This window comes from Oncorhynchus nerka, linkage group LG6 (assembly GCF_034236695.1).
Source record: "Oncorhynchus nerka isolate Pitt River linkage group LG6, Oner_Uvic_2.0, whole genome shotgun sequence".
NCBI lineage: Eukaryota > Metazoa > Chordata > Actinopteri > Salmoniformes > Salmonidae > Oncorhynchus > Oncorhynchus nerka.
Window position 1 is genome coordinate 60866991 of NC_088401.1, and position 27010 is coordinate 60894000.

General features: G+C 41.9%; 1 protein-coding gene across 1 annotated transcript in view; it reads right to left on the reverse strand.

Annotated features, from left to right (window-relative positions):
- The window catches only part of LOC115130798 (leucine-rich repeat and immunoglobulin-like domain-containing nogo receptor-interacting protein 2), a 139777-nt gene extending 123747 nt beyond the window's left edge, over nucleotides 1-16030 (reverse strand). The window contains exon 1 of the mRNA XM_029662251.2: nucleotides 15956-16030. The gene's annotated coding sequence lies outside the window, so the exon portion shown is untranslated. The remainder of the gene's footprint in view (nucleotides 1-15955) is intronic.
- Nucleotides 16031-27010: the final 10980 nt, after the last annotated feature.

Below are 27010 nucleotides of genomic sequence, written 5' to 3' on the forward strand. Positions count from 1 at the left end.
GCACATCCACTCAGTACTGGTACTCCCTGTATACAGTATAGCTAATTTCATTACCTCATAACCTGCACATCCCCTCAGTACTGGTAATCCCTGTATATAGCCATGGTATTACCTCATAAACCTGCACATCCCCTCAGTACTGGTAATCCCTGTATATAGCCATGGTATTACCTCATAACCCTGCACAACCCCTCAGTACTGGTAATCCCTGTATATAGCCATGGTATTACCTCATAACCCTGCACAACCCCTCAGTACTGGTACTCCCTGTATATAGCCATGGTATTACCTCATAATCCTTCACATCCCCCCAGTACTGGTACTCCCTGTATATAGCCATGGTATTACCTCATAACCCTGCACATCCCCTCAGTACTGGTAATCCCTGTATATAGCCAAGTTATTACCTCATAAACCTGCACATCCCCTCAGTACTGGTAATCCCTGTATATAGCCATGGTATTACCTCATAATCCTTCACATCCCCTCAGTATTGGTACTCCCTGTATATAGCCATGGTATTACCTCATAACCCTGCACATCCCCTCAATACTGGTACTCCCTGTATATAGCCATATTATTTTTTATTCTTTATTCATTATTCACTGTGTATTTATTCCTCGTGTCAGCATTTCTATTGTTGTATCTTTAACTCTGCATTGATGGAAAAGGACCCGTAAGTAAGCATTTCACTGTTAGTCTACACCTGTTGTTTACGAAGCTTGTGACAAATAATATTGGATTTTATTTGTATTCAATTCAATGAAAATCAGTTCCATAATAACTTGATTTGCATTGTATTTCATACCCAGTGGTTGTAATGACGTAATTTTGGCATCATTGCAACCACTTCCTGTTGAATTTTGCCTTGAGATTTCATAGCATAGCGTAAATCATTATAATGAGGATACGTCTTGTAGTGGGCGAAAGGAAAAACATACAGATCCATTGAGAGCTTATTCAACTAATATTACTGACATTTTCTGTACTCTTAGACTTGAAAATAGAACTGTGTCACGTTTTTTGGGTCAAACTGCATGAATTTCACTCTATTCATACTGTATCCCTATACCCCATCTTCCTAGAAACCGTCACTGAATTCAAGTCTCCTTTGTGCCCAGAGGAAGCAGGGAAAGCAGGCACTGCCTTATAGCTTGGGGCCAAAAATTATAATATTTGAAACATCCATGCCCATAATAAATTATCATAACCCCAGTAGCAATGAATTCGTCGCTCGTTTCTTTCTGTCCACTATCAGCTGCTGGCAGGCCTGCCTCCGCTGCCTCAACTCTACGGACACTCCCCTTTACTCAGAGCATGTGCAAGCTAAAGCTTTCTCTGTTGTTTCAGCCTTTTCAGATGAAGCTTCAACACCTGGGAGTGTGGAGCTGGACTAGGAAGGATGGTCAACAGTTACTGAAAAACTATTTTTATTAAAATGTGAAACCTACAGCTTGATGTGCTCCTCTCAGTCTTGGGCCATAGAGGCTAGTTAATGGAGGCTAGTTAAGGATCATATCACCTCTACCTTACTTGACAGCGAAGACCCACTTCAATTTGCTTACCGCCCCTTTGTTTACTGCTGGTGCTATCATCAGATAAAAGCATTTTAAAAATCTGACATGTTGGCTGGATTCACAACGAGTGTAGCTTTAATTGAGTATCTTACATGTGTGATTTAATGAAAGTTTGAATTTTATAGTATTTTATTTGAATCTGGCAATTTGCCAGTTGAGACATTTGCGTCCCGCCTATCCCTAACTAGTTTGAAGAGGCTGCTGTACCATATACATGGACTTGAAATCACTGGCCACTTAATAATGGAACACGAGTCACTTTAATAATGTTAACATATGTTTGCTTTTACTCATCTCATATATACAGTTGAAGTCGGAAGTTTACGTACACCTTGGCCAAATAGATTAAAACTCAGTTTTTCACAATTCCTGACGTTTAATCCTAGTAAAAATGTATTCCCTGCTTTAGGTCAGTCAGGATCACCATTTTATTTTAAGAATGTGAAATGTCAGAATAATAGCAGAGATAGTTTTTTATTTCAGATTTTATTTCTTTCATAACATTCCAAGTGGGTCAGAAGTTTACATACACTCAATTAGTATTTGGTAGCATTGCCTTTAAATTGTTTAACTTGGGTCAAATGTTTCGGGTAGCCTTCCACTAGCTTCCCACAATAAGTTGGGTGAATTTTGGCCCATTCCTCCTGACAGAGCTGGTGTAACTGAGTCAGGTTTGTAGGCCTCCTTGCTCGCACACACTTTTTCAGTTCTGCCCACAAATGTTCTATTGGATTGAGGTCAGGGCTTTGTGATGGCCACTCAAATACCTTAACTTTGTTGCCCTTAAGCCATTTTGCCACAACTTTGGAAGTATGTTTGGGGTCATTGTCTATTTGGAAGACCCATTTGCGACCAAGCTTTAACTTCCTGACTGATGTCTTGAGATGTTACTTCAATATATCCACGTAATTTTCCTGCCTCTTGATGCCATACATTTTGTGAAGTGCACCAGTCCCTCCTGCAGCAAAGCACCCCCATAACATGATGCTGCCACCCCCACAACATGATGCTGCCACCCCCATGCTTCACGGTTGGGATGGTGTTCTTCATCTTACAAGCTTACGAGCGTATGTAAACTTCTGACTTTAACTGTATATACTGTATTCTATTCTACTGTATTTCAGTCTATGCCACTCCAATATTGCTCATCCTAATATTTGTATATTCCTTAATTCCATTATTTTACTTTTAGGTTGTGTATTTTGTGTATTGTTAGATCGTATTGCACTGTTGGAGATAGAAACACAAGCATTTCACTACACCCACAATAACACCTGCTAAACATGTGTATGTGACAAATACATTTTGATTTGATTTTAGAACATAGGTTGGTGGAAGAATGGTTGGTGGAACGATGTATTATAGAGACACATTATTTTCCCTTGCTACACTATATGAACAAAAGTATGTGGACACCTGCTCGTCAATCCAAAATTATGTGCATTAATAGAGTTGGTCCCCCCTTTGCTGCTATAACAGCCTCCACTCTTCTGGGAAGGCTTTCCACTAGATGTTGGAACATTGCTGCGGGGAGTTACTTCCATTCAGCCACAACAGCATTAGTGAGGTCGGGCACTGATGTTAGTCCTGGCTCACAGTCGGCGTTCCAATTCATCCCAAAGGAGTTCGAAGGTGTTGAGGTCAGGGTACAGTGCAGGCCAGTTAAATTCTTCCACACGATCTCGACAAAACCATTTATGTATGGACCTTGCTTTGCGCACGGGGGCATTCTTCCCCAAACTGTTGCCACAAAGTTGGAAGCACAGAATCATCTAGAATGTCATTGGATGCTGTTGCGCTAAGATTTCCCTTCACTGGAACTAAGGGGTCAGCCCGAACCATGAAAAAAAAGCCCCAGACCATTACACCTCCTCAACTAAACTTTACAGTAGGCACTATGAATTCGGGAAGGAAGCGTTTTCCTGGCATCCGCCAAACCCAGTTTCATCCGTTGGACTGCCAGTTGGTGAAGCGTGATTCATCACTCCTGAGAATGCGTTTCCACTGAGTCCAATGGCAGCGAGCTTTACACCACTCCAGCTAACACTTGGCTTTGCGCATGGTGATCTTAGGCTTGTCTGCAGCTGCTCGGTCATAGAAACCCATTTCATGATGCTCCCGACAAACAGTTATTGTGCTAAAGCTGCTTCCAGAGGCAGCTTGGAACTTGGCAGTGAGTGTTGCAACTGAGGACAGACAATTTCTACGCGCCACACACTTCAGCACTCTGCGGTCACGTTCTGTGAGCATGTGTGGCCTACCACTTCGCAGCTGAGCTGTCACTTACTGTAGACCAGGGCATCTCTAGCAGGGCATACATTTGACAAACTGACTTGTGGCCACGTTGAAAGTCACTGAGCAGTTAAGTGTGGCCATTCTACTGCCAATGTTTGTCTATGGAGATTGTATCTTTGACTCTGAATTGTTTAAAAGGGGCGTGTTTATGTGCCAGAGAAATCAATATGTAGGAGAAATGTTATATAGCCAACTCTGGGTCAGGAATACAGGAAATAGTGACTTAACATATAATTTAAAAACCCTTGAGGAGAAAATTACTCTTAATTAAACACGGATTAGTATTTGCTGTTTTGTGTCTGTAATGCATACTGTGGTACAATGATCACTGAGATCATATGCAAATACTCCAATAGACAAATATTTATGGCGGTTATTAGTAAGAATTAAATCAATCAATGTGTAGATAACAGGATTTTTAAAATTTAGCCATGTGGGTTTTGAGAGTCAATTGATTCGGATTAAAATCAATGCATATACTCTTAAATTGATCTGAGGCCGGGGATTGCCAATCCAGATTCAAATCCCATAAAATGACCAACTCAGATGACAAAAAAGGTGTTACAGTAACACCAATACCATCGGTCATGGCAGCAGGGGGGAGGATAAATCCCAGCAACAAATAAATGGATAATCTGATTTATGGACACATCTACAACCAGGAGCTGAAATTTCTTGGGAGCAGAAATATTTAAAGATTGGGATGCCATGAAATTAGATGTTACATTCAGAACCAGTCAAAGTTTTGGCTACACCTACTCATTCAAGGGTTATTTATTTATTTTTAGTATGTTCTACACATTGTAATTTATGTTTTATTTTATTTATTTAACTAGGCAAATCAGTTAATAACAATTCTTAATTTAAAATGATGGCCTACCAAAAGGCAAAAGGCCTCATGTGTGGACGGGGGCTAGGATAATTGATTTTTATTAAATAAAATATAGGACAAAACACACATCACGACAAGAGAGACAACACATCACTACATAAAGAGAGACCTAAGACAACAACATAGCATGGCAGCAACACAACAACACAACATGACACAGCAACACAACAACATTGTAGAATAAGTGAAGACATCATAAAGATGAAATAACACATATTAAATCATGTACAGTAGTAACGTTTTTAACAAATCAAAATATATTCTACAATGTATAAACTAGTAAAAAATAAAGAAAACCATTGAATGAGTAGGTGTGTCCAAACTTTTGACTGCTACTGTATATGGCCACTCTTCCCCCTTTCTATCATCTGTCACATCTAAACACATTATAATCATTTACTTCAGCGTCTTTATCAGCTACAGAACCATTTAATGTTTCAGAGAGAACCAGAATGTCAGGACATGAGTCCTGTACCCAAATGTCAAGTGTGTCCATTTTTGAAATCATTCAGTACTTTGCACCTTTAGCTGCATTAGCCCAAGCCCCGTACGAGACTTAAAGTCAGAGGGGATATTCTGCCTATTTCCTTAAGAGCTAACAGGCACAGGGTCATCTGCAGCTATGTGTTGAGTGAGCTGATACTAAGCCAAGGTCCCTGGCCAATCACGTGAGAGCAGAGTACACTGAGCATTTTGGGGACACATTATAGGGACACATTGTAGGACCATAGAAGATATACTATATGCAGTCAAATCTTGTTCACGGCTGAACATTTGCCACAAATGCATCCCCGTTGCATTCCAACACTAAGGAGAAACTGAAACATGCCCAAACATTTCTACATTTTCTGGTTGGAAAGTATTGCAGCACTCTTTGTATTGTCCCCATGTGTCAGTGGCAAGCTGTGTAATCCCTCTTGATACATTGATGTATTCTAATTAACAGCTCTGTCACGTTCTAGCTGCGTCGCCGGGATGGAGTGTGGCAGGAGAGGATGTCACCTGGGTACCAGGGATGTTTTGAAATGCAACGGGGCCTTTCTATTATACAGCCATCCAGCTGGAAGAGGGGCTGGGTGGTTGGGAGGAGGGAGGGAGGGAGCAGGTATGGTGAGGCATAGAGAGGACAAACCAACCTAATTTGTGATGTAGTCAAGCTGATTCCTGTGGGCCACCCCCATCCGCCCACCTCTCCTCCAGATCAATATAAAGAGTGAGCCCAAGTCGAGTCAGAAGAATGTCTGTCAAAACTTGTTATCGGCCCTCGTGGAAGTGTGAGTTGATTAGTGTCTTAAAATCACATTCTGTAAGAGTGGGCCACCATCAATATCATAAACAGTGGTGCAAATGGATGGAATATGCAACAGGTTGACTATTGGAGAGGATGAGGGCATTATTGCCTCAAGCTTAAATTTGATCATGTGATATGTGGAAAGAAATGTATCTTCAATGGCCAGACAGGAAAAGGAGTAACCTTGCTAAGGAAAATATTGATTTGATACTTAAGTCTGCCCATTGCTGGAGGGAATACATACATACACACAGACATACGTAGGTCAACTAATAATGTAAGTATGTTCAAACAGAGCTCATCATCCAGAACACTACTACTACTAGAACTACTTCTACTAGGACTACTTCTAACACTACAACAACTACTACACCTACTACTACTACTACTAGGACTACTTCTACTAGGACTACTTCTAACACTACAACAACAACAACTACTACACCTACTACTACTACTACTGCTACTATCACCACCACTACTACTACTATCACTATTACTACTAGTACTATCACATACTACTACTACTATTACCACCACTACTACTGCTGCTTTTACTGCTATTACTACTACTACTACTAAACAACAACTACCACTACTACTAACAGGCCTGCTACTACTAATGCTGCTGCTTTTACTGTTACTACTACTGCTATTACTTCTAAAATTACTACTACTACTGCTACTACTGCAACTGCTGCTACTACTACTACTGCTATTGCTGCTGCTACCACTACGAATTACAGTATATTGCTCCACATCAAAGATAATGCTACCTTTCCTTGTGGTATTGAAAGAAAACAAGGTGAATGCAAATCTCATTGCCATGATGTTTTGAGCACAGTTGAAATACATTCAGGAGTGCAGTATTGAGCGAGAAAGGATTGTTATTCAAAAACAATCAATAATGCACTTAATTTACAGTTGGATGTTGCCAACATGCAGGTTGGAATTCAGTCAATGGTTTTGCAAATGAATACATGTATTGATTCTCATATGTAATGACGTTTCTTTGTTTTTGAGCCAATGGTGCATACTGATGGGTCCTCTAGGTTTGTTTAGGACAATTCTCAATGATTCACAGCACAGTGTCTGCAGGTTGAACAGAGTTGAACAGAGTGCCCATCAGACACCAAGTCCCAAATGGCACCCTATTCCCTATATAGTGCACTCCTTGTGACCAGAGCCCTAGAGGATAGGGAGAAATTAATGACATTTATATTGATTAGGGAAATCTGGGGAGTTGGTGAGGCAGTTTAGTTTAATGCATCATTTAATATTAAACTGCAACTGGATGTTTTGCTTGTAGCTTAAATAGATAACGTTTGCATCAATAAAATCTGTGGAGGGACACGGCGTCAGAACACCACTTCTATTACTACTGCTACTACTACTGCTACTGATAATACTACTACAAGGACTACTTCTACTACTACTACTACCACCACCACTAGGCACATTACTCCTACTATGGCCAGTATTACTACTACTACCACTACTACTAGGCACATTACCACTACTACTACTACTACTGCTACTGATAATACTACTACAAGGACTACTTCTACTACTACTACTACCACCACCACCACCACTAGGCACATTACTCCTACTACGGCCAGTATTACTACTACTACCACTACTACTAGGCACATTACCACTACTACTACTACTACTGCTACTATCACCACTGCTGTTGCTACTGTCACCACTGCTGCTGCTACTATCACCACTGCTGCTATCACCACTGCTGATGCTACTATCACCGCTGCTGCTGCTACTATCACCGCTGCTGCTGCTACTATCACCACTGCTGCTGCTACTATAATCACTGCTGCTGCTACTATCACCACTGCTGCTGCTACTCTCACCACTGCTGCTGCTACTATCACCACTGCTGCTGCTACTATCACCACTGCTGCTGCTACTACTCACCACTGCTGCTGCTACTATCACCACTGCTGCTGCTACTATCACCACTGCTGCTGCTACTCTCACCACTGCTGCTGCTACTATCACCACTGCTGCTGCTACTATGATCACTGCTGCTGCTACTATCACCACTGCTGCCATCACCACTGCTGCTGCTACTCACCACTGCTGCTGCTACTATCACCACTGCTGCTGCTGCTACTATCACCACTGCTGCTATCACCACTGCTGCTGCTTCTACCACCGCTGCTGCTGCTACTATCACCACTGCTGATGCTACTCTCACCACTGCTGCTGCTACTATCACCACTGCTGCTGCTACTATCACCACTGCTGCTGCTACTCTCACCACTGCTGCTGCTACTATCACCACTGCTGCTGCTACTATCACCACTGCTGCTGCTACTCTCACCACTGCTGCTGCTACTATCACCACTGCTGCTGCTACTATCACCACTGCTGCTGCTACTCTCACCACTGCTGCTGCTACTATCACCACTGCTGCTGCTACTATGATCACTGCTGCTGCTACTATCACCACTGCTGCTGCTACTCTCACCACTGCTGCTGCTACTATCACCACTGCTGCTGCTGCTACTATCACCACTGCTGCTATCACCACTGCTGCTGCTTCTACCACCGCTGCTGCTGCTACTATCACCACTGCTGATGCTACTATCACCGCTGCTGCTGCTGCTACTATCACCACTGCTGCTGCTACTCTCACCACTGCTGCTGCTACTATCACCACTGCTACTGCTACTCTCACCACTGCTGCTGCTACTATCACCACTGCTGCTGCTACTATCACCGCTGCTGCTGCTACTACCACCGCTGCTGCTGCTACTATCACCACTGCTGCTATCACCACTGCTGCTGCTACTATCACTGCTGCTGCTGCTACGATCACCACTGCTGATGCTACTATCACCGCTGCTGCTGCTATTATCACCACTGCTGCTGCTACTATCACCACTGCTGCTGCTACTATCACCACTGCTGCTGCTACTATCACCACTGCTGCTGCTACTATCACCGCTGCTGCTGCTACTATCACCACTGTTGCTGCTACTATCACCACTGCTGCTGCTACTATCACCACTGCTGCTATCACCACTGCTGCTGCTACTATCACCGGTGCTGCTGCTACTATCACCGCTGCTGCTGCTACTATCACCACTGCTGCTGCTATTATCACCGCTGCTGCTGCTACTATCACCGCTGCTGCTATCACCGCTGCTGCTGCTATTATCACCACTGCTGCTGCTACTATCACCGCTGCTGCTGCTACTATCACCACTGCTGCTGCTACTATCACCACTGCTGCTGCTACTATCACCGCTGCTGCTGCTACTATCACCACTGTTGCTGCTACTATCACCACTGCTGCTGCTACTATCACCACTGCTGCTGCTACTATCACCGCTGCTGCTGCTACTATCACTGCTGCTGCTGCTACTATCACCACTGTTGCTGCTACTACCACCACTGCTGCTATTACCATCACCACTGCTGCTGCTACCATCACCGCTGCTGCTGCTACTATCACCACTCCTGCTGCTACTATCACCCCTGCTGCTGCTACTATCACCGCTGCTACTATCACCGCTACTGCTGCTACTATCACCACTGCTGCTGCTACTATCACCTCTGCTGCTACTATCACCGCTGATGCTGCTACCACTACCACCACTACTACTACTACTACTGCTACTACTACTACTACTAGTGCTACTGCTACTACTGCTACTACTGCTACTACTGCTACTACTACTACTAATTACAGTATACTGCTCCACATCAAAGATAATGTTACCTTCCCTAGTGGTATTAAAAAAAAAATCTAGGTAAATGCAAATCTCATTGCCAAGAGGTTGAGCATGCTATCCCTTGCTGTAAACTAGTCATATGTTGTTGATGTACAACTCAACTGCACAGTTGAAATACATTCAGGAGTGCAGTATTGAGCGAGGAATGATTGTTATTCAAAAACAATCAATAATGCACTTAATTAACAGATGGCAGTTGCCAACATGCAGGTTGTAATTCAGTCAATGGTTTTGCAAATGAATACAGGTATTGATTCTCATATGTAATGACATTTCTTTGTTTTTGAGCCAATGGTGCATACTGATGGGTCCTCTAGAATTGTTGAGGACAATTCTCAATGATTCAATCCCCTGAAACTGCAGTTTCTGTAGGTTGAACAGAGTGCCCATCAGACACCATCTGTGTCCCAAATGGCACCCTATTCCCTATATAGTGCACTCCTTGTGACCAGAGCCCTAGAGGATAGGGAGCCATTAATGACATTTATATTGATTAAGGAAATCTGGGGAGTTGGTGAGGCAGTTTAGTTTAATGCATCGTTTAATATTAAACTGCAACTGGATGTTTTGCTTGTAGCTTGAATAGACACAACGTTTGCATCAATAAAATCTGTGGAGGGACACGGCGTTTTAATTGAGATCAAAAAGTGTACGCCACGCTCGGCTGAGTCTTCCCTTGAGAATGGAGAGATGAACATTTAAGAGTAATACTGTGGGATGACACTATCTGTCTGGAGTCTCGTTCCCTTCACACAACATCACCTTTGCTTGTCTTTCAATCGAGGCCTATCATCTCTATCATTCATGTTGAGGGGCTGGGATAAAAGTCTGTCAGAGTTCTGACTTGTTAATTAAAAACTCTTGAGTGTTATGGATTAACAGCGTTGGGTATCCTCCTCCCCCAAACATGATCGTATGAACAAACATGCAGCGGTGGAACACGCCTTGGATGAGAGTTGATGCTGTGTGCAGAAATGACAGAAGGGGCATTGATTAATGGAGTATCAGCGATCGGGGCTTGCATGCCTTGTTGAAAACTAAATAATATTATAAACACACGCAATTCCCACCAGAAATCATCTCAGCCAAAGGTGATGAAATATCCTGTGAAACATTCCAAAAATCACTTTATGTTGAAAGTATACAGTTGATCAAGTTATTATGATAGAACTACTTTTTATTTATGTATTTAAGCTTTATTTAACTAGGCAAGTCAGTTAGGAACACATTCTTATTTACAATGACGGCCTACCAAAAGGCAAAAGGCCTCCTGTGGGGACAGGGGCTGGGATTAAAAATAAAGATTTGGAACAAAACACACATCACAACAATAGAGACACCACAACACTACATAAAGTGAGACCAAAAACAACAACATAGCATGGCAGCAACACATGACAACACAGCATGGTAGCAACACAACGTGGCAGCAGGACAACATGGTAGCAGCACAACACATGGTACAGACATTGGGCACAGACAACAGCACAAAGGGCAAGAAGGTAGAGACAACGATACATCACGTGAAGCAGCCACAACTGTCAGTAAGAGTGTCCATGATTGAGTCTTTGAATGAAGAGATGGAGATCAAACTGTGCACTTTGAGTGTTTTTGGCAGCTCATTCCAGTTGCTAGCTGCAGCGAACTGAAAAGACGAGCGACCCAGCAATGCGTGTCTGTTTTGGGGACCTTTAAGCGGAATGTGACTGGTAGAACGGGTGTTGAATGTGGAGGATGAGGGCTGAGGTGGACATCTCAGATAGGGTGGAGTGAGGACTAAGAGGGTGTTATAAATAAGCATCAACCGGTGGGTCTTGCGAAAGGTATACAGAGATGGCCAGTTTACAGAGGAGTATATGTGTCCTATAAGAGAATTGGTGGCAAATCTATTGGCCGAATGGTAAAGAATATCTCGCCGCTCAAGAACACCTTTTCTTGATGATCTATAAATGAATTCTCCATAATCTGTCATGGGTGGGACAGTCATCTGAATCAGGGTTAGTTTGACAGCTGGGGTGAAAGAGTTGCAATGACGATAGAGGAAAGCAAGGAAAGCAAGTGTAGATTTAACCTTAAATTGCAGCTTTGATGTGCTGAGAGATGGACAGTGTAGTGTCTAGCCATACTCCCAAGTACTTGTATGAGGTGATTACCTCAAGCTCTAAACCCTCAGAGGTAGTAATCATACTGGTGGGGCGAAGGGCATTCTTCTTACCAAACCACTATATTTTCGAGGTGTTCAGAACAAGGTTAAGGGCAGCGAAAGCTTGTTGGAAACTAAGAAAACTTTGTTGTAGAGCGTTTAACACATAATCCGGGGAGGTGCCAGCTGAGTATAAGACTGTATCGTCTGCATATAAATGGATGAGAGCGCTTCTTACTGCCTGAGCTATGTTGTTGATGTAAATTGAGAAGAGCATGGGGCCTAGGATCGAGCCTTGGGGTACAACCTTGATGACAGGCAGTGGCTGAGACAGCAGATGTTCTGACTTTCAATACTGCACTCTTTGAGAGAGGTAGTTAGAAAACCAGGTCAAAGACCCCTCAGAGACCAATACTCCTTAGCCGGAATGGAATGGTCTGTCGTATGAAAATCTTTGGCAATGTCAATAGAAATAGCAGCATAACATTGCTTAGAATCCAGGGCAATGGTGACATCATTGAGAACCTTGTAAGGTTGCAGTGGCACATCCATAACGTGAGCGGAAAACCAGATTGCATACCAGAGAGAATACCATAGACATCAAGAAAGCCAGTCAGTTGATTATTGACAAGTGTTTCCAACACTTTTGATAAACAGGGCAAAAAAGGAATTGGCCTAGGATCAGCTTGATCCTTGATGGCCTTCCAAGCCATGGGAGTAGAGACAGGTTAAAAAGGTCAGAGATAGGCTTGGCGATGATAAGGGCTGCAACCTTAAAGAAGAAGGGGTCTAAACCATCTGACCCAGATGTTTTTGTGGGATCAAGTTTAAGGAGCTCTCAGACTCAGTGACAGCCTGCAGGGAGAAACTTTGTAGCAGGGCAGGGGAAAAAGTGGGAGGAGTACTATCTTGTTGTTAAATAGTAACTTATACTTGACATAGGACAATTCAAATTTAACTGCACACACTGTTGCATATTGACCTTCAATAGCCTTTTAAATTGGAATATTCATAATTCACACTTGAAATGTGATGATGTTTGTCATTTGTCACGACTTCCGCCGAAGTCGGCCCTTTAACTTGTTCGGGTGGTGTTCGGCGGTCGACGTCACCGGCTTTCTAGTCACTACCGATCCATTTTTGTGTTTCGTTTTGCTTTGTCTGATTACACACACACCTGTTTTACATTCCCTCATTACATTCCCTATTTAACCATCTGACACACATTTCTGTTCTGTCCGTGATTGTTTATGTCGTTAGTGGTTGTGTTCGTGTTAGAATTTTGCTTTATTCTTTGAGTAAACTCAGTTGGATTACTCCATACCTGTGTCCTGCGCCTGACTCCGCTTTCACTCTGCACCCAATCGCTGACATCATTATATTATTAATACCAATAAAATGGCACAATGTATGGTGGGGGACGTGAATCACATTGTATGTAAACCAATTATTTTCCCACTTTGGTCTGGAGGGTCAGTCCCCTAAGCAAAGAGCTTGATAAATACTGGAAAGTAAAATGCAAAACAAACAAAGGAAAAAACCTTAGGGGAGGCAAAAAATGTGTCACTTTTGGGAACAAACACAAATATATCTTTCATATTCAGGGAGACTCAGTTCCGTTTGAAAATTCCTTCAGTCTGTTTCGAATGGCATTAAAATATCACAAGTAGCAGTTAGGCGACTAACATTAGATTGCCCATAAGCCTCAGAACCACCTATGTTTGTTATTTTAATCCCTTCTTGTGACCAGTTAGAGCCTTTAATGGGGTCAAATGACTGTTCCCCAAACACAATATGTTTCAGCAGTCAAATGAGATGTATCAGATAAATAGGAATCCCTGATCATCTCTGTGGGTTGTATCATGGGAATATGTGGAACACACAGTATATTACCAATAAAGAGTATTACATCATTTACATTTAAGTCATTTAGCAGACGCTCTTATCCAGAGCGACTTACAAATTGGTGCTTTCACCTTATGACATCCAGTGGAACAGCCACTTTACAATAGTGCATCTAGGTCTTTTAAGGGGGGGGGGGGGGGGGAGGGGGTGAGAAGGAGATTATTAGGTGGTATGTCACTGCCCCATCTTGTAATATGTTATACCGTTATAATGTAGATCTAATGCAGCCCGTAAATTCCTCTTGTTTTCTCTACAGCTCACCCTCAATTTAATGCATGACTCCCTGCTCTTTCCAATTCAGGTGCATTAGCCGTATATTCAATCAAGCATTCACCTCTATAATTGTTCCCCCCACAATAGGACCACAGTTGAGGAAAAACACCCAGAGGGCCATCAATTACCTGCTAATGGCTTGTATGTTTCAATACAACCACTTAACACCTTTCCCTTCTCCAAACTCAAAATGGCTACCGTAGACCATGATTAACCAATGACAACAAAAGTTTGTACACACCCACTCATTCAAGGGTTTTTCATTATTTGTACTACTTTGTAGTATTTTCTAGTCGCCAAAAAAGTGTTAATTAATCAAAACCAAATATATTTTAGATTTTAGATTCTTTAAAGTAGCCAAACTTTGCCTTGATGACAGCATTTAACACTCTTGGCATTCTCTCAACCAGCTTCATGAAGAATGATTTTCCAACACGTATATTGAGCACTTGCTGGCTGCTTTTCCTTCACTCTGCAGTCCAACTGATTCCAAACCATCACGATTGGGCTGAGGTCAGGTGATTGTGGAGGCCAGGTCATCTGATGCAGCACTCCATCATTCTCCTTCTTAGTCAAATAGCCCTTACACAGCCTGGAGGTGTGTTTTGGGTCATTGCCCTGTTGAAAAACAAATGATATTCCCACTAAGTGGAAACATGGTGGGGTGGAGTATCGCTCCAGAATGCTGTGGTAGCCCTGCTGCTTAAGTATGCTTGGAATTATAAATAAATCACATACAGTGTCACCCGCAGAGCACCCCCACACCATCACACCCCCTCTTCCATGCGTCACAGTGGGAAACACACATGCAGAGATCATCCGTTCACCTGCTCTGCATATTACAAAGACACAGCGGTTAGAAACTAAAAATGTCAAATTCAGACCAAAGTACAGATTTCCACAAGTCTATTGTCCATTGTTCATGTTTATTGGCCCAAGCAAGTCTCTTCTTCTTATTGGTGTCCCTTAGTACTGGTTTCCTTGAAGCAATTCGACCATGAAGGCCTGATTCACGCAGTGTCATCTGAACAGTTGATGTTGAGAAGAAGTGTCTTACTTGAACTCTGAAGAAATTATTTGGGCTGTAATTTTTGAGGCTGGCTAATGAACTTATCCTCTGCAGCAGAGGTAACTGGGTCTTCCTTTCCTATGGCAGTCCTCATGAGAGTCAGTTTCATCATTCCGCTTGATGGTTTTTACGACTGCATATGAATAAACTTTCAAAGTTCTTGAAATTTTCCGCATTGACTGACCATGTCTTAAAGTAATGATGCACTGTTGTTTCTCTTTGCTTATTTGAGTTGTTCTTGCCATAAGATGGAATTGGTATTTTACCAAACAAGGCTATCTTCTGTATACCACCCCTACCTTGTCACAACACAACTGATTGGCTGAAGCTCATTAAGAAGGAAAACATATCTACAAATTCACTTTTAACATGGCACACCTGTTAATTGAAATGCATTCCAGGTGACTACCTCATGAAGCTGGTTGAGATAATGCCAAGAATGTGTAAAGCTGTCATCAAGGCAAAGGGTGGCTACTTTGAAGTATCTCAAATGTAAAAAATATTTTGATTTGTTTAACACTTTTTTGCTTACTACATTATTCTATGTGTTATTTCATAGTTTTGATGTCTTCACTATTATTCTACAATGTAGAAAATTGTAAAAAATAAAGGAAAACCCTTGAATGATTAGGTGTCCAAATGTTTGACTGGTGCTGTATATACAGTACATGGCTCTGATCACAACTGTAATCAAAGTCAAACAGTTGAGACAAAAACAGATTATCACAGTGTAAATGCTTGGTACTTACCACTTTGAGAAGCAATCATCCTCTCAGCCATGGTCTGTTGTATTTCCCCCAGTTATTACTGTTTTTCAGGCTTCTATATGTGGTTGAGAGAGAGAGAGATTTGATTTATTAGGATCCCATCAGCCGACGCCAATGGCGACAGCTAGTCTTACTAGCATCCGACACATAACAAAAAAAAACATTACAGACAAAAGACTGTATAATACTGTACATTTCCTTGAATTTGTTCTGGAACTGGGGACTGTGAAAAGACCCATGGTGGTATTTTTGGTGGTGCAAGTGGGTGTCAGTGCTTTGTGTAAACTGACTATGCAAACAATTTGGAATTTTCAACACATTAATGGTGACCCGTTTAACTAGGCGTATGTTGCAAGTCACAATTTCACAGGAGAGCCATTTGAAGGTTATTTATTTATTTATTTTTCAGCAAAATGCACTTTACATGACGTGTGTGATCTTACACTTTACCTAGCTAGGTTCATTGTTTTCCTAGCTAGCTAGCACATGTCTTAACCTCTTGAAGCTAGGGGGCACTATTTTTATGTTTGGAAAAATAACGTTCCCAAAGTAAACGGCCTATTTCTCATGACCAGATGCTAGAATATGCAGATAGACAGATTATGATAGAAAACACTCTAAAGTTTCCAAAACTGTCAAAATATTGTCTGTGAGTGTAACAGAACTGATATTGCAGGCGAAAGCCTGAGGATAATCCAATCAGGAAGTGCCTCTAATTTTGAAATCTCTGTGTTCCTATGTGTGCCTGTCCTTCATTTAAAGGGATATCAACCAGATTCCTTTTTCTGTGGCTTCCCTAAGGTGTCAACAGTCTTTAGACATAGTTTCAGGCTTTTATTTTGAAAAATGAGTGTGAAGGATCACATTGCGTAAGTGGAGAGGTGGGGACTCAGAGTGAGTTAGTGCACAATTGAGTAAATCAGCCATTGTTCCTCCCGCTGTTATGGAAAAAGCTACACACTCGGTTCATATATTATCGGATATATATTTTAAAAGTACCTGAGGAATGATTATAAAAAACGTTTGACATGTTTCTGTGGAAATAATGAAGAATGAAGACTATTTGTAATTTCCGTCTGCTTGTCCTGTGGATTTCTGAACATAACGCAACAAACCAACGTCGGTATTTTGGGTATAAAAATCATCTTTATGGAACAAAAGGAACATTTGCTGTGTAACTGGGAGTCTCGTGAGTGAAAACATCCGAAGGTCATCAAAGGTAAACGGTTAATTTGATTGCTTTTCTGATTTTCGTGACCAAGCTTCCTGATGCTAAGTGTACATAATGCTATGCTAGGCTATCGATAAACTTACACAAATGCTTTGGATTGCTTTCGCTGTAAAGCATAATTTCAAAATCTGAGACGACAGGGTGATTAACAAAAGGATAAGCTGTGTTTCAAAATATTGCACTTGTGATTTCATGAATATGAATATTTTCTAGTAATATTATTTGACTGTTGCGCTATGCTATTCAACGGTTGCAGACAGAAATTATCCCGCTACAGGGATTGGTTGTCACGATCGTCGTAAGGAGCGGACCAAAATGCAGCATGGTATGTGTTCATGATGATTTTTGAATTAAAGAAAGCACTGAACATTGAATACAAACTATACAAAACAATAAACTAATAACGACCGTGAAGCTATAATGAGAACTGTGCTGACACAAGCAACTAACATAGACAATCACCCACAACCCACAATGACAAAACAGTCTACCTAAATATGGCTCCCAATCAGAGACAATGACTAACACCTGCCTCTGATTGAGAACCATATCAGGCCAAACACAGAAAGAGACAAACTAGACATCCAACATAGAATGCCCACTCAGATCACACCCTGACCAAACAAAACATAGAAACATACAAAGCAAACTATGGTCAGGGTGTGACATTGGTAGCATCAAGAAGTTAAGCTAAAGTGTACAATACCCATTGAATATGTCCGGTGTCAATAAACATTGGTAAAAAAGCATAAAGAATTTGTTGACAGCAGAGCTGGTTAGGCTGTTTTCATATTATCCAGAGGTAAACAAATCATCGGTCAGAGCGTCAAGCGTGCGCTCTAAATGCTCAGAGAGCGAAACGAGATGGTGGGGCTAAAGCTTAAGAGGGTGTGAACGACGCTGAATGGGTGTAGACAAAGAAGAGCCATTTTCTCAGAAGTGAGTTTACAAGTTTATCAACTTTCAAACCATAATTACTTTCTTACTGTTCCTCAAAAATACAGTGTATGATATACCGTTTTGTAGCTCTGAGTCTCTACTTTTATCAAATTTAAAAAACACTCTTTCAAATTTTGCTACATAAGACCAAATCCAGGTGGTGAGTCACAATGATGTTTCTTATAAAAACAAGAAGTGATCCAGTCAGTCTTTCCTCAACTCTTAGCCAAGAGAGACTGGCATGCATAGTATTAATATTAGCACTATGAAGCACTATCAAGATTACAATGAAGAGCAAGATGTGCGGCTCTGTTCTGGGCAAGCTCACTGCAGCACTTAACCATATGACTGGACAATAATCAAGATAAGATAATACTAGAGCCTGCAGAACTTTCTTTCTGGAGTGTGGTGTCAAAACAACAGAGCATCTCTTTACTACAGACAGACCTCTCCCTATCTTTACAACCATTGAATTTATGTCTTGTCCATGACAGTTTACAATCTAAGGTAATACCAAGTAACTTAGTCTCCTCAACTTGTTCAACAGCCACACCATTCATTACCAGAGGTCTAACACTTAGGGAATGATTTGTAGCAAATGCAGTGCTCTTAGTTTTAGAAATGTTTAGGCCCAGTTTATTACCACCCATTCCAAAACAGACTGCAACCTTTTGTTAAAGGTTTCAGTAATTTCATTAGCTGTGGTTGCTAATGCGTACATGCTTGAATCATCAGCATACATGGACGAACATACATGCGTTGTTTAATGCCGGTGGCAGTTCATTGGTAGAAATAGAAAATAGTAGAGGACCTAGAGAGCTGCCCTGCAGTACACCACACTTTTCTTGTTTGACATTAGAGCAGCTTCCATTAAATAAAACCCTCTGAATTCTATTAGATCGATAGCTCTGAATACACGACATGGCAGAGGTTAAAAAGCCAAAACATATACGTTTCCTCAACAGCAGGTTATGGTCAATAATATCAAAGGCTGCACATAAATCTAACAGTACAGCTCCCACAATCTTCTTATTATCAATTTATTTCAACCAATCATCAGCCATTTGTGTAAGTGGAGTACATGTTGAGAGCCCTTCTCTGTAAGCATGCTGAAAGTCTGTTGTTCAGAGAAATAGCATTGTATTTGAGAGAGAGATATGCATAGAGAGAGAAAGAAAGAGAGATGCATAAAGATGCATAGAGAGAGAGATGCATATACAGTGGGGCAAAAAAAGTATTTAGTCAGCCACCAATTGTGCAAGTTCTCCCACTTAAAAAGATGAGAGAGGCCTGTAATTTTCATCATAGGTACACTTCAACTATGACAGACAAAATGAGATTTTTTTTCTCTCCAGAAAATCACATTGTAGGAATTTTAATGAATTTATTTGCAAATTATGGTGGAAAATAAGTATTTCGTCACCTACAAACAAGCAAGATTTCTGGCTCTCACAGACCTGTAACTTCTTCTTTAAGAGGCCCCTCTGTCCTCCACTCGTTACCTGTATTAATGGCACCTGTTTGAACTTGTTATCAATATAAAAGACACCTGTCCACAACCTCAAACAGTCACACTCCAAACTCCACTATGGCCAAGACCAAAGAGCTGTCAAAGGACACCAGAAACAAAATTGTAGACCTGCACCAGGCTGGGAAGACTGAATCTGTAATAGGTAAGCAGCTTGGTTTGAAGAAATCAACTGTGGGAGCAATTATTAGGAAATGGAAGACATACAAGACCACTGATAATCTCCCTCGATCTGGGGCTCCACGCAAGATCTGACCCCGTGGGTTCAAAATGATCACAAGAACAATGAGCAAAAATCCCAGAACCACACGGGGGAACCTAATGAATGACCTGCAGAGAGCTGGGACCAAAGTAACAAAGCCTACCATCAGTAACACACTACGCCACCAGCGACTCAAATCCTGCAGTGCCAGACGAGTCCCCGTGCTGAAGCCAGTACATGTCCAGGCCCGTCTGAAGTTTGCTAGAGAGCATTTGGATGATCCAGAAGAAGAGTGGGAGAATGTCATATGGTCAGATGAAACCAAAATATAACTTTTTGGTAAAAACTCAACTCGTCGTGTTTGGAGGACAAAGAATGCTGAGTTGAATCCAAAGAACACCATACCTACTGTGAAGCATGGGGGTGGAAACATCATGCTTTGGGGCTGTTTTTCTGCAAAGGGACCAGGACGTCTGATCCGTGTAAAGGAAAGAATGAATGGGGCCATATATCGTGAGATTTTGAGTGAAAACCTCCTTCCATCAGCAAGGGCATTGAAGATGGCCTGGTCTTTCAGCATGACAATGATCCCAAACACACCGCCCGGGCAACGAAGGAGTGGCTTCGTAAGAAGCATTTCAAGGTCCTGGAGTGGCCTAGCCAGTCTCCAGATCTCACCCCATAGAGAATCCGTGGAGGGAGTTGAAAATCTGTGTTGCCCAGCAACAGCTCCAAAACATCACTGCTCTAGAGGAGATCTGCATGGAGGAATGGGCCAAAATACCAGCAACAGTGTGTGAAAACCTTGTGAAGACTTACAGAAAACGTTTGACCTCTGTCATTGCCAACAAAGGGTATATAACAAAGTATTGAGATAAACTTTTGTTATTGACCAAATACTTATTTTCCACCATAATTTGCAAATAAATTCATTTAAAATTCCTACAATGTGATTTTCTGGATTTTCTTTTTCATTTTGTCTGTCATAGTTGAAGTGTACCTATGATGAAAATTACAGGCCTCTCTCATCTTTTTAAGTGGGAGAACTTGCATAATTGGTGGCTGACGAAATACTTTTTTGCCCCACTGTATATATTTATATATAAATAAATGGTGGGACCAACAGCAATAATAATAGTAGTAGTGGACATGGACATGGGATTACCATTAACAAGAACTACAACAATATTAATGAGAACAACAATACATTAAAGCAATGGTAGTAGACCAGTGTCAACATGACTGAGAAGACACGTGACGTGGTATGAAAGACAAAACAAAACGAGATGGGAAATATTATCGACATTACTTTGCACTTTTCACTGGCTGTCCCTGCCAGGAGGACACATATTTGGCTGCCAAAACTGGCTTTTCACCGCACACTTGTTGTTTGTGGTCATGGATTTTATAATATTGTATGTTTTACCCCCAACACAACTTTCCATCAATTTGTATAGCAGACCCTCATGCCAAATTGAGTCGAAGGCTTTTTTAAATCAACATAGCATGAGAAGACTCTGCCTTTGTTTTGGTTTGTTTGGTTGTCAATTAGGGTGTGCAGGGTGAATACATAGTCTGTTGTACGGTAATTTGGCAAAAGGCCAATTTGACATTTGCTCAGTACATTGTTTTCATTGAGGAAATGTATGAGTCTGCTGTTAATGATAATGCAGAGGATTTTCCCAAGGTTGCTGCTGACGCATATCCCACGGTAGTTATTGGGGTCAAATTTGTCTCCACTTTTGGATTGGGGTGATCAGTCCTTGGTTCCAAATATTGGGGAAGATGCCAGAGCTAAGGATGATGTTAAAGAGTTTTAGTATAGCCAATTGGAATTTGCTGTCTGTATATTTGATCATTTCATTATTAAGGATACCATCAACACCACATGCCTTTTTGGGTTGGAGGGTTTTTATTTTGTCCTGTAGCTCATTCAAGGTAATTGGAGAATCCAGTGGGTTCTGGTAGTCTTTAATAGTTGATTCTAAGATTTGTATTTGATCCTGTATATGTTTTTGCTCTTTATTCTTTGTTAAAGAGCGAAAAAGATTGGAGAACTGGTTTACCCATACATCTCCATTTTGGATAGATAATTCTTTGTGTTGTTGTTTGTTTAGTGTTTTCCAATTTTCCCAGAAGTGGTTAGAGTCTATGGATTCTTCAATTACATTGAGCTGATTTCTGACGTGCTGTTCCTTCTTTTCCCGTAGTGTATTTCTGTAATGTATTAGTGATTCACCATAGTGAAGGCGTAGACTCAGGTTTTCCAGGTCTCTATGTTTTTGGTTGGACAGGTTTCCAAATGTCTTTCTTAGATTTTTGCATTCTTCATCAAAACCATTTGTCATTGTTGTAAATTTTCTTTGGTTTTCTATTTGAGATTTTTAGATTTGATAGGGAAGCTGAGGTCAAATATAATGTTAAGATTTTCTACTGCCAAGTTTACACCTTCTCTATTACAGTGGAACGTCTTACCCAGGAAAGTGTCTAAAAGGGATTGAAGTTGTTGTTGCCTAATTGTATTTTGGTAGGTTTCCAAACTTCATTCCTTCCATCTATAGCATTTCTTTATGTTACTAATTTCCTTTGGCTTTGATGCCTCATGATTGAGTATTGCTCTGTTCAAGTAGCCTGTGATTTTGCTGTGGACTGATAGGGGTGTCAGTGGGCTGACTGTGAACGTTCTGAGAGACTCTGGTTTGAGGTCAGTGATAAAGTAGTCTACAGTACTACTGCCAAGAGATAAGCTATAGGTGTACCTACCATAGGAGTCCCCTCGAAGCCTACCATTGACTATGTACATACTCAGCGTGCGACAGAGTTGCAGGAGTTGTGACCCATTTTTGTTGGTTATGTTGTCATAGTTGTGCCTAGGGGGGCATATGTGGGAGGGAATGCTGTCACCTGCAGGCAGGTGTTTGTCCCCCTGTGTGCTGAGGGTGTCAGGTTCTTGTCCGGTTCTGGCATTTAAGTCGCCACAAACTAGTCCCTGGGCCTGGAAATGATTGATTTCATACATTAAAGTATGGGAATTCTAGTGGGGGGATATAGGTAGCACACAGGAGGACATTTTTCTCTGTTAAGATTATTTCCTTTTGAATTTCTAGCCAAATGTAAAATGTACCTGTTTTGATTAATTTAATGGAGTGAGTTAGGTCTGCTCTATACCAAATTAGCATACCCCCTGAGTCCCTTCCCTGTTTCACACCTGGTAGTTTGGTGGATGGGACTACCAGCTCTCTGTATCTGTATCCTAGATGGCAGCCAGTGGGTCCGTCTCCTCTATACCAGGTTTCACACCTGGTAGTTTGGTGGATGGGACTACCAGCTCTCTGTAACCTAGATGGCAGCCAGTGGGTCCGTCTCCTCTATACCAGGTTTCACACCTGGTAGTTTGGTGGATGGGACTACCAGCTCTCTGTAACCTAGATGGCAGCCAGTGGGTCCGTCTCCTCTATACCAGGTTTCTTGCAAGATGACAATGTCTGTATTACCGATTTCTTTGGTGAAGTCCAGGTTCCTGCTCTTTAGGCCAAAGGCAGATGACCTCAGGCCTTGTATATTCCAGGATGATATAGTGAAGGCTTTGTGTTCTCTCTCTCTCTATGTATCTCTTTCTCTCTCGATGCATCTCTCTCTCTATGCATCTCTCTCTCTCTGTGTCTCTCTCTATGCGTCTCTCTCTCTCTCTCTCTCTCTCTCTCTCTATGCATCTCTCTATGTAACTCTCTCTCTCTGTGTCTCTATGCGTCTCTCTCTCTCTCTCTCTCTCTTTATGCATATCTCGCTCTCTCTTCATGCATCTCTCTCTCTCACTGTGTCTATGTAACTCTACATCTCTATCTATGTAACTCTGCATCCCTCTCTCTCTCTCTCTCTCTCTCTCTCTCTCTCTCTCTCTCTCTCTCTCTCTCTCTCTCTCTCTCTCTCCTCTCTCTCTCTCTCTCTCTCTCAATTCAATTCAATTCAAGGGGCTTTATTGGCATGGGAAACATGTGTTAACATTGCCAAAGCAAGTGAGGTAGATAATATACAAAAGTGAAATAAACAATAAAAATTAACAGTAAACATTACACATACAGAAATTTCAAAATAATAAAGACTTTACAAATGTAATATTATACATATATATATATATATGTATATATATACAGTGTAGTAACAATGTACAAATGGTTAAAGAACACAAGGGAAAATAAATAAGTATAAATATGGGTTGTATTTACAATGGTGTTTGTTCTTCACTGGTTTCTCTTTTCTCGTGGCAACAGGTCTCAAATCCTGCTGCTGTGATGGCACACTGTGGAATTTCCCCCACATGGGAGTTTAGCCTTGCTATTGAGAAAGGCCGCCGTAGACAGACCTGGCTCTCAAGAGAAGACAGGCTATGTGCACACTGCCCACAAAATGAGGTGGAAACTGAGCTGCACTTCCTAACCTCCTGTCCAACGTATGACCATATTAGAGATACATATTTCCCTCAGATTACACAGATCCACAAAGAATTTGAAAACAAATCCAATTTTGATAAACTCCCATATCTACTGGTGGAAATTCCACAGTGTGCCATCACAGCAGCAAGATTTGTGACCTGTTGCCACGAGAAAAGGGCAACCAGTGAAGAACAAACACCATTGTAAATACAACCCATATTTATGCTTATTTATTTTCCCTTGTGTTCTTTAACCATTGTTACAACACTGTATATATATGTATAATATGATATTTGTACTTTGTACTAGTGTTTTGTGTTTATTCGTGTTTACTTTTGTTTCATTAAACATGGATCGCAATCTACACGCTGCAGTTTGGTCCGACTCTCCTTCACCACACCTAGAAAGCCGTTGCACATTTGTAATGTCTTTATTGTTTTGCCATTTCTGTATGTGTAATGTTTACTGTTAATTTTTATTGTTTATTTCACTTTTGTATATTATCTACCTCACTTGCTTTGGCAATGTTAACACATGTTTCCCATGCCAATAAAGCCCCTTGAATTGAATTGAATTGAGAGAGAGAGCGAGAGAGAGAGAGAGATGCAGAGTTTCATAGACAGAGAGAGAGAGAGAGAGAGAGAGAGCAGAGCAGAGGTCACAATCAGATGAGCTCCTGCATTTTTCAGCATTTTCTTTAAAAAAGATAGATTAGGAGTTAGATCAACTTGGATTTTTTGTCAGGAACACATACTGGATTCTACCCTCTACAACATAACCCTCACTTCAAATCAAAACTTAAAACCTACAACCTGATTTTGGACGGAATTTCGGAATCACCTGGAAGGTTCACAACTACCAAGGATTATTATTCTATACAGCAAATTCGCTGGAAAACAACAGAAACCTGAAAACACCATCCAACCTGGAACTGAGTGAGTAATGTTTAGTCTGAAACTATATTCTATTTCCAAAAGCCAAGAAGAAAAATACACAACATTACTTTATAAGGACTGAATGCTAACATAATTCTGCCAAGCTTGATACAGCTTCAACTAGCACTGACGTGTCAAGTGAGAGGTGTCAAAGCCCATTAGCCCAACACTGGCAGGAGAGTCAAATAGTCTACCCCAACCAAATGGAGAGGCCTTAGAAGCTCCCTCCCGCTGTTCAGAGGTAATTAAAATGCAGTACCCTGTGCATGTAAAGAATGATAAGGCAAGAAAAGATTACAAAATGAAGCTCCTTATGGAAAATCAAGAGACACTTTTTGCTGACTATTACAAAAATGGGAACATCAGCAACCTTATCTTCCACACAAACCATCCCCTGGCATGGCACAGTGCTATATTAGCACACTACCCCTTTGCTAAGAGAGGGGTTGGTTAACGAGGGGTGGAATCTCAGGATACTAGACAACGAGGACTCTGAGTCAGCTAATATAAACCTCTATAAGTCCGGAACAGTACAGGTACAGGGTAACCCAAACAGTTTCAGCTGGACTTTCACCAAATTAAAGAATCAGCCCAGCAGGAGAAGCTCTCCCTTGATAAAGATACCCCCACCCCAAGCGGGTCAGACCAGACCTCTTCATTATATAACCCCACAGATGAGCAAACCCCAGCGGACAGTCAACCTCCCAGCACAGATTACTACTCCCTCATTGAAATGAAGGATAAATTCACCCAGCTGGAGGTAAGGCAGGTGGAGCTGGAACAGCAGGTGATTACACTCCAGTCAGCACAGACCCAGACAACAGTCCAGCACAACAACACCCCCTTAACCAGACCCGGAGAGCTGGTGGTGGACAGAGACATATCTGCACTCTGGACAGTGGTGAGATAACTACAACAGGAGAAAGAGAAGCAGAACAGAGCACTAACGGAGAGGATCAGACTGCTGGAGGAGAGGTTGAGGGGGATGGAGGAGAGGGTGAGGGGGATGGCGTGTGACAGAGAACAACCCACTAGAGAGGTGACCACCCCCACAGAGAAGCCAGCAGAACAGCCCACCTCAGCACCCGACAAAAGTCTTGACACCACAGCAGAACAGTCCACACCAGACCCTGACCATAGAGTCGACATCACAGCAGAACAGACAAATGAAGAACCCCAAGCCCAGCGGCTCTCACCCCCTCTGAGCACCCCCCCTGTCAGCCACCCTGATAGCCCTTCTGACACCCCCCCCACACCCACTGAGGACAAACACAAGACACAGATTGTACTACTTATGGACTCAAATGGGAAATATATAGAAGAAAAACAACTTTTTCCCAAACACAGTGTGTCTAAATTCTGGTGTCCAAACACCCAGCACGCCCTAGACCTTCTGTCTGAGGACCAACTAGGCTCACCTAGCCACGTAATAATACACATACACAAACAACCTGAGAGCACAGCAGGAAAGGGTGGCCACAGCATTGAAGGGAGTGATTGAAAAGGGGAAATCAATCATTTCCAGGCTCAGGGACATGTACTAGTCTGTGGCGACCTAAATGCCAGAACCGGACAAGAACCTGACACCCTCACCACACAGGGGGACAAACACCTGCCTGCAGGTGACAGCATTCCCTCCCACATATGCCCGCCTAGGCACAACTATGACAACATAACAAACAAAAACGGGTCGCAACTCCTGCAGCTCTGTCGCACGCTGGGTATGTACATAGTCAATGGTAGGCTTCGAGGCGACTCCTATGGTAGGT